Source organism: Ranitomeya variabilis, chromosome 6, assembly GCF_051348905.1.
Source record: "Ranitomeya variabilis isolate aRanVar5 chromosome 6, aRanVar5.hap1, whole genome shotgun sequence".
NCBI lineage: Eukaryota > Metazoa > Chordata > Amphibia > Anura > Dendrobatidae > Ranitomeya > Ranitomeya variabilis.
The window spans coordinates 240,490,836-240,506,367 of NC_135237.1; the positions used below are offsets into that span (position 1 = coordinate 240,490,836).

Below are 15,532 nucleotides of genomic sequence, written 5' to 3' on the forward strand. Positions count from 1 at the left end.
GGGTCAGAGCGACGCCAGCAGCGTGATCAGGTCATGTGATCACGCTGCTGACATCACTCGCCCGCGCGGCAGAACAGACTCCGAGGCAGAGCAGGAGAGATGCAGAGCAGTGGTAAGTGCTCCTGTGGAGCTGAAGACACCGAAGGTGCAGGGGGGGGATTTACTGTGAGTGGGGGGGATATATTGTGGGGGGATATAATGTAAGTGGGGATGGGGGGGATATATTGTGAGGGGGATTCACTGTGAGTGGGGGATGGGGGGGATATATTGTGGGGGGGCTTTACTATGAATGGGAATGGGGGGGGGATATATTGTGGGGGGATTTAATGTGAGTGGGGATGGTGGGATATATTGTGGGGGGGATTTATTGTGAGTGGGAATAGGGGGATATATTGTGGGGGGGATTTAATGTGAGTGGGGATGGTGGGATATATTATTGGATGGGGGATATTTAATATGAGTGGAGATGTGGGGATTTATTGGGGGGATTTATTGTGGGGGGAGATTTAATGTGAGTAAAGATGGGGGATTTATTGTGGGGGGAGATTTAATGTGAGTAGGGAGGGGGGATTTATTGTGTGTGGGGAGAATTGGAGTGGAGATGGGGGATTGAATGTGTGGGGGAGATCTGAGGACACAAAATGAAGAGCAAAGGGGGAGATGGGGGGCAAGTATGAGGAAACAGTATGGGGGATGGGTGCAGACAGTTTGGGGTCAAACGGGGGAATGTATGCAGACACAGTATGAGTAGCGATGTGAAAAACATATGTGGACAGAGTACGGGGAGTGAGGGTGTTGGGATGTGTGCATGCGTAACATGGGGGACAGTGTAAGGGCACAGCCAGGAGGGGATAGTATACCAAGGAGGGTAGTGTGATGAGAGAGTACAGTATAAATACTGGGCCCTATAGGGGGGACACAGTGTGAGAGGACAGTATGAAGAGGGGGCCGGTATGGAAAGGAGAGGTCCGTGTAAAGAGCGTGTACCATAAGAGGGACAGTGTGGGGGTCATATTTTATGCAGACAATATAGTGAGGGGCAATTTTTCATTCAGGAGCATTTTAATGACACATGTATCTTTAAGGGCATCATGTGGAGATTTTCTGCAAAAGAGCGGAGAAGATGGAAGTCTGCAGAGACAGCTGTGGATGAGAAAACTCATCATGGGATCTGGACAAGATGAAGAAAAGAAGGAGATCGGCTCCAGAGACGACGTCATCTATAAGGTACCTGGATGTAAATGTTATTTGTGATACTGACTAATTCTCATGTTTTTATTTATGTTAGGAGCATTAAAGGGGATGTCCAGGTTTGTAATGAGTCTGCAGTCATTCTTTGTGACTGCAGACTTCTGAATTCTCACAGTGCGCCCTGCACGCTGTCAGGATTCTCTCGTGCTTTTCTCGTGATTTACATACATGCGGTCACATGCTGACTAGAGATGTGTGGCCTCACTCAATGAAAATGAACTGAGCGAGGCCGGGCACGTCTAGTCGGAATGTGGTCGGAAGTATACAAATCACATGCTTGTGTTGACATGACCGTCCACCGGCAAGGGAGAATCCTAAAAGTGTGCAGTGCATTCGTTGTGAGAATTCAGAAGCTGCGATGTCAGGATTCAGCTCTGCAGGTTCCAGTAGTCGTCACATGGACACTTCACTCTATGCGATTTTCATACTTATGGTCAGGGCCGGACTGGCCATCGGGCATTTCTGGCAAATGCCAGAAGGGCCGGTCATTGTAATGGGTCGCTAGTCATATCGCCCTCTCCGCGTTGTCAGTGGGCGTTCCAGAGTTCACTTCAGCAGCCAGCACGCCGGGCAGCATTTGCTTTTCTTGCGCACTTGATCGCGCCGTACTAGAAAGGAGGAAGTGGGCGGACTGATGTCCTGATCACTAGCGCTGCAGTGAGGTAACATAGAAACAGGATGAGGGGCCGCGCTGTGCTGTGCTGCTCCGGCCATGCCTCCCGCTGCACTGCAGCCTGTGATCAGGACATCCGACCGCCCACTTCTTCCTGCAGTGTCTAGTGAGGCGACAGGGCATGAGGGGGTGCAAACATTTTTCTATGCACTGATTTATTTTTTATTTGCTGCGCCGGGTTCAGCCATTCAAAAAAGGGGCGTGCCATGGTGGAGAAGAACACTGGCCAATGAGCATCAGATTGATAGAAGAGCTGATTGGCCAGTGCTCCTGTCCTCCTGCACGGGGCGCCTCTGAGGGAGAGAGCCTGCAATCAAGCTGCAAGGTCAGGAATACCTACCTGTGTGTGCTCCGAGGGACAGATAAAGAAGCAGCTCAATTCCCCACCGTCACATCTTCTCCTGCTCTGGTCCACAGCCCCGACAGAGAAGGAGAGAGCGGGGGAGGTGCTGGGAAAGTGCTTGATGTGAGCAGAAGGAGCTGCACATGTATATCAGCCTCTGCTGCAGCACAGAGTGTGTGTGTGTGTGTGTGTTACATGTGTGTGCGGTATCTGTAGTGTGTGTATGTTACGTGTGTGTGTGTGTGTTACATGTGTGCGGTATCTGTAGTGTGTGTATGTTACGTGTGTGTGGTATCTGTAGTGTGTGTTACATGTGCGTGAGGTATCTGTAGTGTATATGTGTTACATGTGTGTGCGGTATCTGTAGTGTGTATATGTTACATGTGTGTGAGGTATCTATAGTGTGTGTTACATGTGTGTGCGGTATCTGTAGTGTATATGTGTTACATGTGTGTGCGGTATCTGTAGTGTGTATATGTTACATGTGTGTGCGGTATCTATAGTGTGTGTTACATGTGTGTGCGGTATCTGTAGTGTGTGTTACATGTGTGTGAGGTATCTATAGTGTGCGTTACATGTGTGGGGTAACTGTAGTGTGTGTGTGTTACTTGTGTGTGAGGTATCTATAGTGTGTGGTACATGTGTGTGAGGTATCTGTAGTGTATATGTGTTACATGTGTGTGCGGTATCTGTAGTGTGTATATGTTACATGTGTGTGAGGTATCTATAGTGTGTGTTACATGTGTGTGCGGTATCTGTAGTGTGTGTATGTTACGTGTGTGAGGTATCTGTAGTGTGTGTTACATGTGCGTGAGGTATCTGTAGTGTGTGTTACATGTGTGTGCGGTATCTGTAGTGTGTGATACATGTGTGTGAGGTATCTATAGTGTGTGTTACATGTGTGTGCGGTATCTGTAGTGTGTGTATGTTACGTGTGTGAGGTATCTGTAGTGTGTGTTACATGTGCGTGAGGTATCTGTAGTGTGTGTTACATGTGTGTGCGGTATCTGTAGTGTGTGTTACATGTGTGTGAGGTATCTATAGTGTGTGTTACATGTGTGTGAGGTATCTATAGTGTGTGTTACATGTGTGTGCGGTATCTGTAGTGTGTGTATGTTACGTGTGTGTGGTATCTGTAGTGTGTGTTACATGTGCGTGAGGTATCTGTAGTGTGTGTTACATGTGTGTGCGGTACCTGTAGTGTGTGTTACATGTGTGTGAGGTATCTATAGTGTGTGTTACATGTGTGTGAGGTATCTATAGTGTGTGTTACATGTGTGTGCGGTATCTGTAGTGTGTGTATGTTACGTGTGTGAGGTATCTGTAGTGTGTGTTACATGTGCGTGAGGTATCTGTAGTGTGTGTTACATGTGTGTGCGGTATCTGTAGTGTGTGTTACATGTGTGTGAGGTATCTATAGTGTGTGTTACATGTGTGTGCGGTATCTGTAGTGTGTGTATGTTACGTGTGTGAGGTATCTGTAGTGTGTGTTACATGTGCGTGAGGTATCTGTAGTGTGTGTGCGTTACATGTGTGGGGTAACTGTAGTGTGTATATGTTACATGTGTGTGAGGTATCTAGTGTGTGTTACATGTGTGTTACATGTGTGTGCGGTATCTGTAGTGTGTGTTACATGTGTGTGAGGTATCTGTAGTGTATATGTGTTACATGTGTGTGTGGTATCTGTAGTGTGTATATGTTACATGTGTGTGAGGTATCTATAGTGTGTGTTACATGTGTGTGCGGTATCTGTAGTGTGTGTTACATGTGTGTGCGGTATCTGTAGTGTGTGTTACATGTGTGTGAGGTATCTGTAGTGTATATGTGTTACATGTGTGTGCGGTATCTGTAGTGTGTATATGTTACATGTGTGTGATGTATCTATAGTGTGTGTTACATGTGTGTGCGGTATCTGTTTTGTGTGTTACATGTGTGTGAGGTATCTGTAGTGTGTATAGGTTACATGTGTCTGAGGTATCTATAGTGTGTGTTACATGTGTGTGCGGTATCTGTAGTGTGTGTTACATGTGTGTGAGGTATCTGTAGTGTATATGTGTTACGTGTGTGCGGTATCTGTAGTGTGTGTTACATGTGTGTGAGGTATCTATAGTGTGTGTTACATGTGTGTGCGGTATCTGTAGTGTGTGTATGTTACGTGTGTGTGGTATCTGTAGTGTGTGTTACATGTGCGTGAGGTATCTGTAGTGTGTGTTACATGTGTGTGCGGTACCTGTAGTGTGTGTTACATGTGTGTGAGGTATCTATAGTGTGTGTTACATGTGTGTGAGGTATCTATAGTGTGTGTTACATGTGTGTGCGGTATCTGTAGTGTGTGTATGTTACGTGTGTGAGGTATCTGTAGTGTGTGTTACATGTGCGTGAGGTATCTGTAGTGTGTGTTACATGTGTGTGCGGTATCTGTAGTGTGTGTTACATGTGTGTGAGGTATCTATAGTGTGTGTTACATGTGTGTGCGGTATCTGTAGTGTGTGTATGTTACGTGTGTGAGGTATCTGTAGTGTGTGTTACATGTGCGTGAGGTATCTGTAGTGTGTGTGCGTTACATGTGTGGGGTAACTGTAGTGTGTATATGTTACATGTGTGTGAGGTATCTAGTGTGTGTTACATGTGTGTTACATGTGTGTGCGGTATCTGTAGTGTGTGTTACATGTGTGTGAGGTATCTGTAGTGTATATGTGTTACATGTGTGTGTGGTATCTGTAGTGTGTATATGTTACATGTGTGTGAGGTATCTATAGTGTGTGTTACATGTGTGTGCGGTATCTGTAGTGTGTGTTACATGTGTGTGCGGTATCTGTAGTGTGTGTTACATGTGTGTGAGGTATCTGTAGTGTATATGTGTTACATGTGTGTGCGGTATCTGTAGTGTGTATATGTTACATGTGTGTGATGTATCTATAGTGTGTGTTACATGTGTGTGCGGTATCTGTTTTGTGTGTTACATGTGTGTGAGGTATCTGTAGTGTGTATAGGTTACATGTGTCTGAGGTATCTATAGTGTGTGTTACATGTGTGTGCGGTATCTGTAGTGTGTGTTACATGTGTGTGAGGTATCTGTAGTGTATATGTGTTACGTGTGTGCGGTATCTGTAGTGTGTATATGTTACATGTGTGTGAGGTTTCTATAGTGTGTGTTACATGTGTGTGCGGTATCTGTAGTGTATATGTGTTACATGTGTGTGCGGTATCTGTAGTGTGTATATGTTACATGTGTCTGAGGTATCTATAGTGTGTGTTACATGTGTGTGCGGTATCTGTAGTGTGTGTTACATGTGTGTGAGGTAACTAGTGTGTGTTACATGTGTGTGAGGTATCTGTAGTGTATATGTGTTACATGTGTGTGAGGTATCTGTAGTGTGCAGTGGTGTATCTAGGGGGGGGGCAGCCGGGGCATGTGCCCCGGGCGCAGCCGGCAGGGGGGCGCAGTCGGGCCGCCTAAAGCGGCGGTCCGCAGTGTCTCCCCTGGTGGCTGCATTCTGCCGCCCCCCGCACCAGGAGTCAGCTCTTCTCTGTGCCGACTGTCAAGCTGACAGCCGGCACAGAGAAGCTGCGGCGCGCCGGCTCCCAGTGTTCAATTGTACTGCATCTGAGATGCGAGTACAATTGAAGCTCTGACTCCCGGGTCAGAGCGACGCCAGCAGCGTGATCAGGTCATGTGATCACGCTGCTGACATCACTCGCCCGCGCGGCAGAACAGACTCCGAGGCAGAGCAGGAGAGATGCAGAGCAGTGGTAAGTGCTCCTGTGGAGCTGAAGACACCGAAGGTGCAGGGGGGGGATTTACTGTGAGTGGGGGGGATATATTGTGGGGGGATATAATGTAAGTGGGGATGGGGGGGATATATTGTGAGGGGGATTCACTGTGAGTGGGGGATGGGGGGGATATATTGTGGGGGGGATTTACTATGAATGGGAATGGGGGGATATATTGTGGGGGGATTTAATGTGAGTGGGGATGGTGGGATATATTGTGGGGGGGATTTATTGTGAGTGGGAATAGGGGGATATATTGTGGGGGGGATTTAATGTGAGTGGGGATGGTGGGATATATTATTGGATGGGGGATATTTAATATGAGTGGAGATGTGGGGATTTATTGGGGGGATTTATTGTGGGGGGAGATTTAATGTGAGTAAAGATGGGGGATTTATTGTGGGGGGAGATTTAATGTGAGTAGGGAGGGGGGATTTATTGTGTGTGGGGAGAATTGGAGTGGAGATGGGGGATTGAATGTGTGGGGGAGATCTGAGGACACAAAATGAAGAGCAAAGGGGGAGATGGGGGGCAAGTATGAGGAAACAGTATGGGGGATGGGTGCAGACAGTTTGGGGTCAAACGGGGGAATGTATGCAGACACAGTATGAGTAGCGATGTGAAAAACATATGTGGACAGAGTACGGGGAGTGAGGGTGTTGGGATGTGTGCATGCGTAACATGGGGGACAGTGTAAGGGCACAGCCAGGAGGGGATAGTATACCAAGGAGGGTAGTGTGATGAGAGAGTACAGTATAAATACTGGGCCCTATAGGGGGGACACAGTGTGAGAGGACAGTATGAAGAGGGGGCCGGTATGGAAAGGAGAGGTCCGTGTAAAGAGCGTGTACCATAAGAGGGACAGTGTGGGGGTCATATTTTATGCAGACAATATAGTGAGGGGCAATTTTTCATTCAGTAGCATTTTAATGACAGATGTATCTTTAAGGGCATCATGTGGAGATTTTCTGCAAAAGAGCGGAGAAGATGGAAGTCTGCAGAGACAGCTGTGGATGAGAAAACTCATCATGGGATCTGGACAAGATGAAGAAAAGAAGGAGATCGGCTCCAGAGACGACGTCATCTATAAGGTACCTGGATGTAAATGTTATTTGTGATACTGACTAATTCTCATGTTTTTATTTGTTAGGAGCATTAAAGGGGATGTCCAGGTTTGTAATGAGTCTGCAGTCATTCTTTGTGACTGCAGACTTCTGAATTCTCACAGTGCGCCCTGCACGCTGTCAGGATTCTCTCGTGCTTTTCTCGTGATTTACATACATGCGGTCACATGCTGACTAGACATGTGTGGCCTCACTCAATGAAAATGAACTGAGCGAGGCCGGGCAGGTCTAGTCGGAATGTGGTCGGAAGTATACAAATCACATGCTTGTGCTGACATGACCGTCCACCGGCAAGGGAGAATCCTAAAAGTGTGCAGTGCATTCGTTGTGAGAATTCAGAAGCTGTGATGTCAGGATTCAGCTCTGCAGGTTCCAGTAGTCGTCACATGGACACTTCACTCTATGCGATTTTCATACTTATGGTCAGGGCCGGACTGGCCATCGGGCATTTCTGGCAAATGCCAGAAGGGCCGGTCATTGTAATGGGTCGCTAGTCATATCGCCCTCTCCGCGTTGTCAGTGGGCGTTCCAGAGTTCACTTCAGCAGCCAGCACGCCGGGCGGCATTTGCTTTTCTTGCGCACTTGATCGCGCCGTACTAGAAAGGAGGAAGTGGGCGGACTGATGTCCTGATCACTAGCGCTGCAGTGAGGTAACATAGAAACAGGATGAGGGGCCGCGCTGTGCTGTGCTGCTCCGGCCATGCCTCCCGCTGCACTGCAGCCTGTGATCAGGACATCCGACCGCCCACTTCTTCCTGCAGTGTCTAGTGAGGCGACAGGGCATGAGGGGGTGCAAACATTTTTCTATGCACTGATTTATTTTTTATTTGCTGCGCCGGGTTCAGCCATTCAAAAAAGGGGCGTGCCATTGTGGAGAAGAACACTGGCCAATGAGCATCAGATTGATAGAAGAGCTGATTGGCCAGTGCTCCTGTCCTTCTGCACGGGGCGCCTCTGAGGGAGAGAGCCTGCAATCAAGCTGCAAGGTCAGGAATACCTACCTGTGTGTGCTCCGAGGGACAGATAAAGAAGCAGCTCAATTCCCCACCGTCACATCTTCTCCTGCTCTGGTCCACAGCCCCGACAGAGAAGGAGAGAGCGGGGGAGGTGCTGGGAAAGTGCTTGCTGTGAGCAGAAGGAGCTGCACATGTATATCAGCCTCTGCTGCAGCACAGAGTGTGTGTGTGTGTGTTACATGTGTGTGCGGTATCTGTAGTGTGTGTATGTTACGTGTGTGTGTGTTACATGTGTGCGGTATCTGTAGTGTGTGTATGTTACGTGTGTGTGGTATCTGTAGTGTGTATATGTTACATGTGTGTGAGGTATCTATAGTGTGTGTTACATGTGTGTGCGGTATCTGTAGTGTGTATATGTTACATGTGTGTGAGGTATCTATAGTGTGTGTTACATGTGTGTGCGGTATCTGTAGTGTATATGTGTTACATGTGTGTGCGGTATCTGTAGTGTGTATATGTTACATGTGTGTGAGGTATCTATAGTGTGTGTTACATGTGTGTGCGGTATCTGTAGTGTGTGTTACATGTGTGTGAGGTATCTATAGTGTGCGTTACATGTGTGGGGTAACTGTAGTGTGTGTGTGTTACTTGTGTGTGAGGTATCTATAGTGTGTGTTACATGTGTGTGAGGTATCTGTAGTGTATATGTATTACATGTGTGTGCGGTATCTGTAGTGTGTATATGTTACGTGTGTGAGGTATCTGTAGTGTGTGTTACATGTGCGTGAGGTATCTGTAGTGTGTGTTACATGTGTGTGAGGTATCTGTAGTGTATATGTGTTACATGTGTGTGCGGTATCTGTAGTGTGTATATGTTACATGTGTGTGAGGTATCTATAGTGTGTGTTACATGTGTGTGAGGTATCTGTAGAGTGTGTTACATGTGCGTGAGGTATCTGTAGTGTGTGTTACATGTGTGTGCGGTATCTGCAGTGTGTGTTACATGTGTGTGAGGTATCTATAGTGTGTGTTACATGTGTGTGCGGTATCTGTAGTGTGTGTATGTTACGTGTGTGAGGTATCTGTAGTGTGTGTTACATGTGCGTGAGGTATCTGTAGTGTGTGTTACATGTGTGTGCGGTATCTGTAGTGTGTGTTACATGTGTGTGAGGTATCTATAGTGTGTGTTACATGTGTGTGCGGTATCTGTAGTGTGTGTATGTTACGTGTGTGAGGTATCTGTAGAGTGTGTTACATGTGCGTGAGGTATCTGTAGTGTGTGTTACATGTGTGTGCGGTATCTGTAGTGTGTGTTACATGTGTGTGAGGTATCTATAGTGTGTGTTACATGTGTGTGCGGTATCTGTAGTGTGTGTATGTTACGTGTGTGAGGTATCTGTAGTGTGTGTTACATGTGCGTGAGGTATCTGTAGTGTGTGTGCGTTACATGTGTGGGGTAACTGTAGTGTGTATATGTTACATGTGTGTGAGGTATCTATAGTGTGTGTTACATGTGTGTGCGGTATCTGTAGTGTGTGTATGTTACGTGTGTGAGGTATCTGTAGAGTGTGTTACATGTGCGTGAGGTATCTGTAGTGTGTATATGTTACATGTGTGTGAGGTATCTATAGTGTGTGTTACATGTGTGTGCGGTATCTGTAGTGTGTGTTACATGTGTGTGCGGTATCTGTAGTGTGTGTTACATGTGTGTGAGGTATCTGTAGTGTATATGTGTTACATGTGTGTGCGGTATCTGTAGTGTGTATATGTTACATGTGTGTGATGTATCTATAGTGTGTGTTACATGTGTGTGCGGTATCTGTAGTGTGTGTTACATGTGTGTGAGGTATCTGTAGTGTATATGTGTTACGTGTGTGCGGTATCTGTAGTGTGTATATGTTACATGTGTGTGAGGTATCTATAGTGTGTGTTACATGTGTGTGCGGTATCTGTAGTGTATATGTGTTACATGTGTGTGCGGTATCTGTAGTGTGTATATGTTACATGTGTCTGAGGTATCTATAGTGTGTGTTACATGTGTGTGCGGTATCTGTAGTGTGTGTTACATGTGTGTGAGGTAACTAGTGTGTGTTACATGTGTGTGAGGTATCTGTAGTGTATATGTGTTACATGTGTGTGAGGTATCTGTAGTGTGCAGTGGCGTATCTAGGGGGGGCAGCCGGGGCATGTGCCCCGGGCGCAGCCGGCAGGGGGGCGCAGTCGGGCCGCCTAAAGCGGCGGTCCGCAGTGTCTCCCCTGGTGGCTGCATTCTGCCGCCCCCCGCACCAGGAGTCAGCTGTTCTCTGTGCCGACTGTCAAGCTGACAGCCGGCACAGAGAAGCTGCGGCGCGCCGGCTCCCAGTGTTCAATTGTACTGCATCTGAGATGCGAGTACAATTGAAGCTCTGACTCCCGGGTCAGAGCGACGCCAGCAGCGTGATCAGGTCATGTGATCACGCTGCTGACATCACTCGCCCGCGCGGCAGAGCAGACTCCGAGGCAGAGCAGGAGAGATGCAGAGCAGTGGTAAGTGCTCCTGTGGAGCTGAAGACACCGAAGGTGCAGGGGGGGGGATTTAGTGTGAGTGGGGAGGATATATTGTGGGGGGATTTAATGTGAGTGGGGATGGGGGGGATATATTGTGAGGGGGATTCACTGTGAGTGGGGGATGGGGGGGATATATTGTGGGGGGGATTTACTATGAATGGGAATGGGGGGGATATATTGTGGGGGGATTTAATGTGAGTGGGGATGGTGGGATATATTGTGGGGGGGATTTATTGTGAGTTGGAATAGGGGGATATATTGTGGGGGGGATTTAATGTGAGTGGGGATGGTGGGATATATTATTGGATGGGGGATATTTAATATGAGTGGAGATGTGGGGATTTATTGGGGGGATTTATTGTGGGGGGAGATTTAATGTGAGTAAAGATGGGGGATTTATTGTGGGGGGAGATTTAATGTGAGTAGGGAGGGGGGATTTATTGTGTGTGGGGAGAATTGGAGTGGAGATGGGGGATTGAATGTGTGGGGGAGATCTGAGGACACAAAATGAAGAGCAAAGGGGGAGATGGGGGGCAAGTATGAGGAAACAGTATGGGGGATGGGTGCAGACAGTTTGGGGTCAAACGGGGGAATGTATGCAGACACAGTATGAGTAGCGATGTGAAAAACATATGTGGACAGAGTACGGGGAGTGAGGGTGTTGGGATGTGTGCATGCGTAACATGGGGGACAGTGTAAGGGCACAGCCAGGAGGGGATAGTATACCAAGGAGGGTAGTGTGATGAGAGAGTACAGTATAAATACTGGGCCCTATAGGGGGGACACAGTGTGAGAGGACAGTATGAAGAGGGGGCCGGTATGGAAAGGAGAGGTCCGTGTAAAGAGCGTGTACCATAAGAGGGACAGTGTGGGGGTCATATTTTATGCAGACAATATAGTGAGGGGCAATTTTTCATTCAGGAGCATTTTAATGACACATGTATCTTTAAGGGCATCATGTGGAGATTTTCTGCAAAAGAACGGAGAAGATGGAATTCTGCAGAGACAGCTGTGGATGAGAAAACTCATCATGGGATCTGGACAAGATGAAGAAAAGAAGGAGATCGGCTCCAGAGACGACGTCATCTATAAGGTACCTGGATGTAAATGTTATTTGTGATACTGACTAATTCTCATGTTTTTATTTATGTTAGGAGCATTAAAGGGGATGTCCAGGTTTGTAATGAGTCTGCAGTCATTCTTTGTGACTGCAGACTTCTAAATTCTCACAGTGCGCCCTGCACGCTGTCAGGATTCTCTCATGCTTTTCTCGTGATTTACATACATGCGGTCACATGCTGACTAGACATGTGTGGCCTCACTCAATGAAAATGAACTGAGCGAGGCCGGGCACGTCTGGTCGGAATGTGGTCAGAAGTATACAAATCGCATGCTTGTGCTGACATGACCGTCCACCGGCAAGGGAGAATCCTAAAAGTGTGCAGTGCATTCGTTGTGAGAATTCAGAAGCTGCGATGTCAGGATTCAGCTCTGCAGGTTCCAGTAGTCATCACATGGACACTTCACTCTATGCGATTTTCATACTTATGTATATATGCAGTCGCACACAACTATAATTTGGCTCTTGTCGACACAATGGCTGCACATGTATGATCAGTGTCCAGCTTCCAACCACACACTACAGATGTGAAACATGTCTATTTAGTTGCGTCCAGAACTGTTTGGACAATAACACTACTTTCATAATTTAGCCTTTGTACATCACCACATTAAAAGTTTAAAAACTAATTTAGATGTGATGTGATTACATTTGACAATCGTAGCTTTATTAATTTAACAAAATATTGCAGAACAGCCCCAGCAACAGGGAAGACCTGCTCTTGTTGCAGGAATTATCGTCTAGCTAGAAGAGGTGAAAACTGCTTTTATCTTCTGTCCAAGGTCCTGCCAGACACAGGACACTCGGTTGCCCAGTTACTTAGCCAGCCAGCTGAAACCCATTCTGTAATTCCACATTGTCGTAGGATTAAAACTAAGCCCACCTATGGCCCGCACTCATACAGTATGAAAGTTTCAGCTTCCAGTTTTTGAATCATATATTTTTTTTCATTTTTGTTATTTCATATAACATACTAGTTGCAGAAAAATTCACAAGTACAGACAATGGCTGATGTATCCTAATATTCTTACATTACTGTAATGTCACTGCCTGTTGTAGGGTGAGAACCTATAAATGGCACACCCTATCCGTTAAACCAAAGAATTCAAATGAAAACTAACCTCGTGGAAGCTGGAAATTATTGTAGTTCTTATAGGGACACATGCAGTGACATATATTTTAGATGTATTTTGCAGCCATCACAAATTTCTATGTTCTATTTTACAATGGCGAGGTACACTTAAACATCTAGAACTTTCCAGAAATAACAGAGTCACATCTGACTTTCTGGAATACAAATACAGTACAGATATAAAAAGCGATGATCTGCCAAATGAAAGCACCCAGTAAATACACATTTTTTTTGTATTTCAGGATATGAGAAGCTGAAAAAGCGAACTGGAAATAGCAATGAGAATTGGCTATGTGGTTGAATGCTATATTTTGCTGCATATCTTCATTGTTATGTTCAGATGTCCGGCTCCAGAGCTATATACCTCCTGTGTGTTAGTTAAAATTCTGGTGTCTTATAATGAGTCAAAGAGCCTCAGGCACCAAGAACGACTGCGACGGATTGCTCTATGCCCACCATAGTTTTGTGTGCACTGCACCTCCATAATATAAAGATGATAAGAATTGCATACATATAGGTGCATCTCACAAAATTAGAATATCATCAAATAGTTCATTTATTTCAGTTCTTCAATACAAAAAGTGAAGCTCATATTACATAGTCATTATAAATAGAGTGATGTATTTCAAGTGTTTATTTCTGTTACCGTTGATGATTATGGCTTACAGCCAATGAAAACCCAAAAAGTCATTATCTCAGTAAATTAGAATACTTTATAACACCAGCGCAAAAAAATGATTTTGAAATGTATGTTCAGTAATTGCACTCAATACTTTGTCGGGACTCCTTTTGCATCAATTACTGCATCAATGCAGTGTAGCATGGAGGCGATCAGTCTGTGGCACTGCTGAGGTGTTATGGAAGCCCAGGTTGCTTTGACAGCAACCTTCAGCTCGTCTGCATTGTTGGGTCTGCTGTCTCTCATCTTCCTCTTCACAATATCCCATAGATTCTCTATGGGGTTAAAGTCAGATGATATTGCTGGCCAATCAAGCACAGAGATACTATTGTTTTTAAATCAGGAATTGGTACTTTTGGAGAGTTGACAAGTCCTGCTGAAGAATTATACTTCCTTATCCAAAAAGCTTTTTGGCAGGAGGAATCATGAAGTGCTTTCAAATTTCCTGGTAGACGGCTGCGCTGACTTTGGTCTTGATAAAACACAGTGGAGTGGACCTACAACAGCGGATGACATGGCTCCCGAAACCATCATTCATTGTGGATACTTCACACTAGACCTTGGAAATCAAGGTCCCAGAGTCTGGAGGAAGAGTGGAGAGACAGACAATCCAAGCTGCTTGAGGTGTAGTGTGAAGTTTCCACAATCGGTGAGGGTTTGGGGAGCCATGTCATCTGCTGATGTAGGTCCACAGTGTTTTATCAAGACCAAAGTCAGAAAATTTTAGAGCATTTCATGCTTCCCTCTGCCAACAAGCTTTTTGGAGATGGAAATTTAATTCTCAAGCAGGACTTGGCACCTGTCCACACCGCAAAAAGTATCAATTCTTGTTTTAACCAACAGTATGACTGTGCTTGATTGGCCAGCAAACTGTTCTGACCTTAACCCCATAGAGAATCTATGGGGTACTGTTAATAGGAAGATGAGAGACACCAGATCCAACAATGCAGGTGAGCTGAAGGATGCTATCAAAGCAACCTGGCCTTCCATAACACCTCAGCAGTGCCGCAGACTGATCACATCCATGCCACGCTGCATTGATGCAGTAATTGATGCAAAAGGAGCCCCTACCAAGTATTGAGTGCATTTACTGAACATGCATTTCAGTAGGCCAACATTTCGGATGTTAAAATCATTTTTTCAAGCTGGTATTATAAAATATTCTAATTTACTGAGATAATGACTTTTGGGTTCTCATTGGCTGTAAGCCAAAATAATCAGCATTAGTAGAAATAAACTCTTGAAATAGATCAGTCTGTTTGCAATGACTCTATAGAATATATGAGTTTCACTTTTTGTGTAGAAGAACTGAAATAAATAAACTTTTTGAGGAGATTCTAATTTTGTGAGATGCACCTGTATGTGATATTATTATCATTCAACACTAAATGATTTAGAACTACACATGTGAGTTCTTTGCATTGATACTGTATATATTTAACTCCTTTTCGGCGAATGACAGACATATAATGAGCGGGTGTCAGTTCCCGTAGATTGATGTGCTATGTCCGTGTAAACACGCAGTGACAGTTCCATGCTGACAGCTGTGTCTGACAGCTGAGCAGGAAGGGAAGAGGTACTGGGACAGAGGTCCCTGCACTCAGAGTGCTATGATCGTATAGGAGGTGCTGAAACATGAGGTTGGCACAGCTAATGGATGATCTCCTGCAGTGAATGCCAGCATCACCCCTGGCTCATTATTGCTCCAAAAGCCATGACTGAGAGTTATTGTGACATGTGGAAGGTTGTGAGTGGGAGTGGGCTCCTTCTCTCACCACCATTGGCACCCCCATGACAAAACCACGGGGAGCCAAAGGTTGCCATTGCATCGGGATGTCAAACAATGACCTCTTAGTGTGCCATGTATAGTGGGCTGTTATATTAAGCCATAGGCTGGGTATAACAGGAGAACTACCTGTGTAATAACAGAGG

General features: G+C 45.8%; 1 protein-coding gene across 1 annotated transcript in view; it reads right to left on the reverse strand.

Moving 5' to 3' along the window:
• COL15A1 (collagen type XV alpha 1 chain) overlaps window positions 1-15,532 on the reverse strand; it is a 1,855,347-nt gene that overhangs the window by 1,561,258 nt on the left and 278,557 nt on the right. The window lies entirely within an intron of this gene.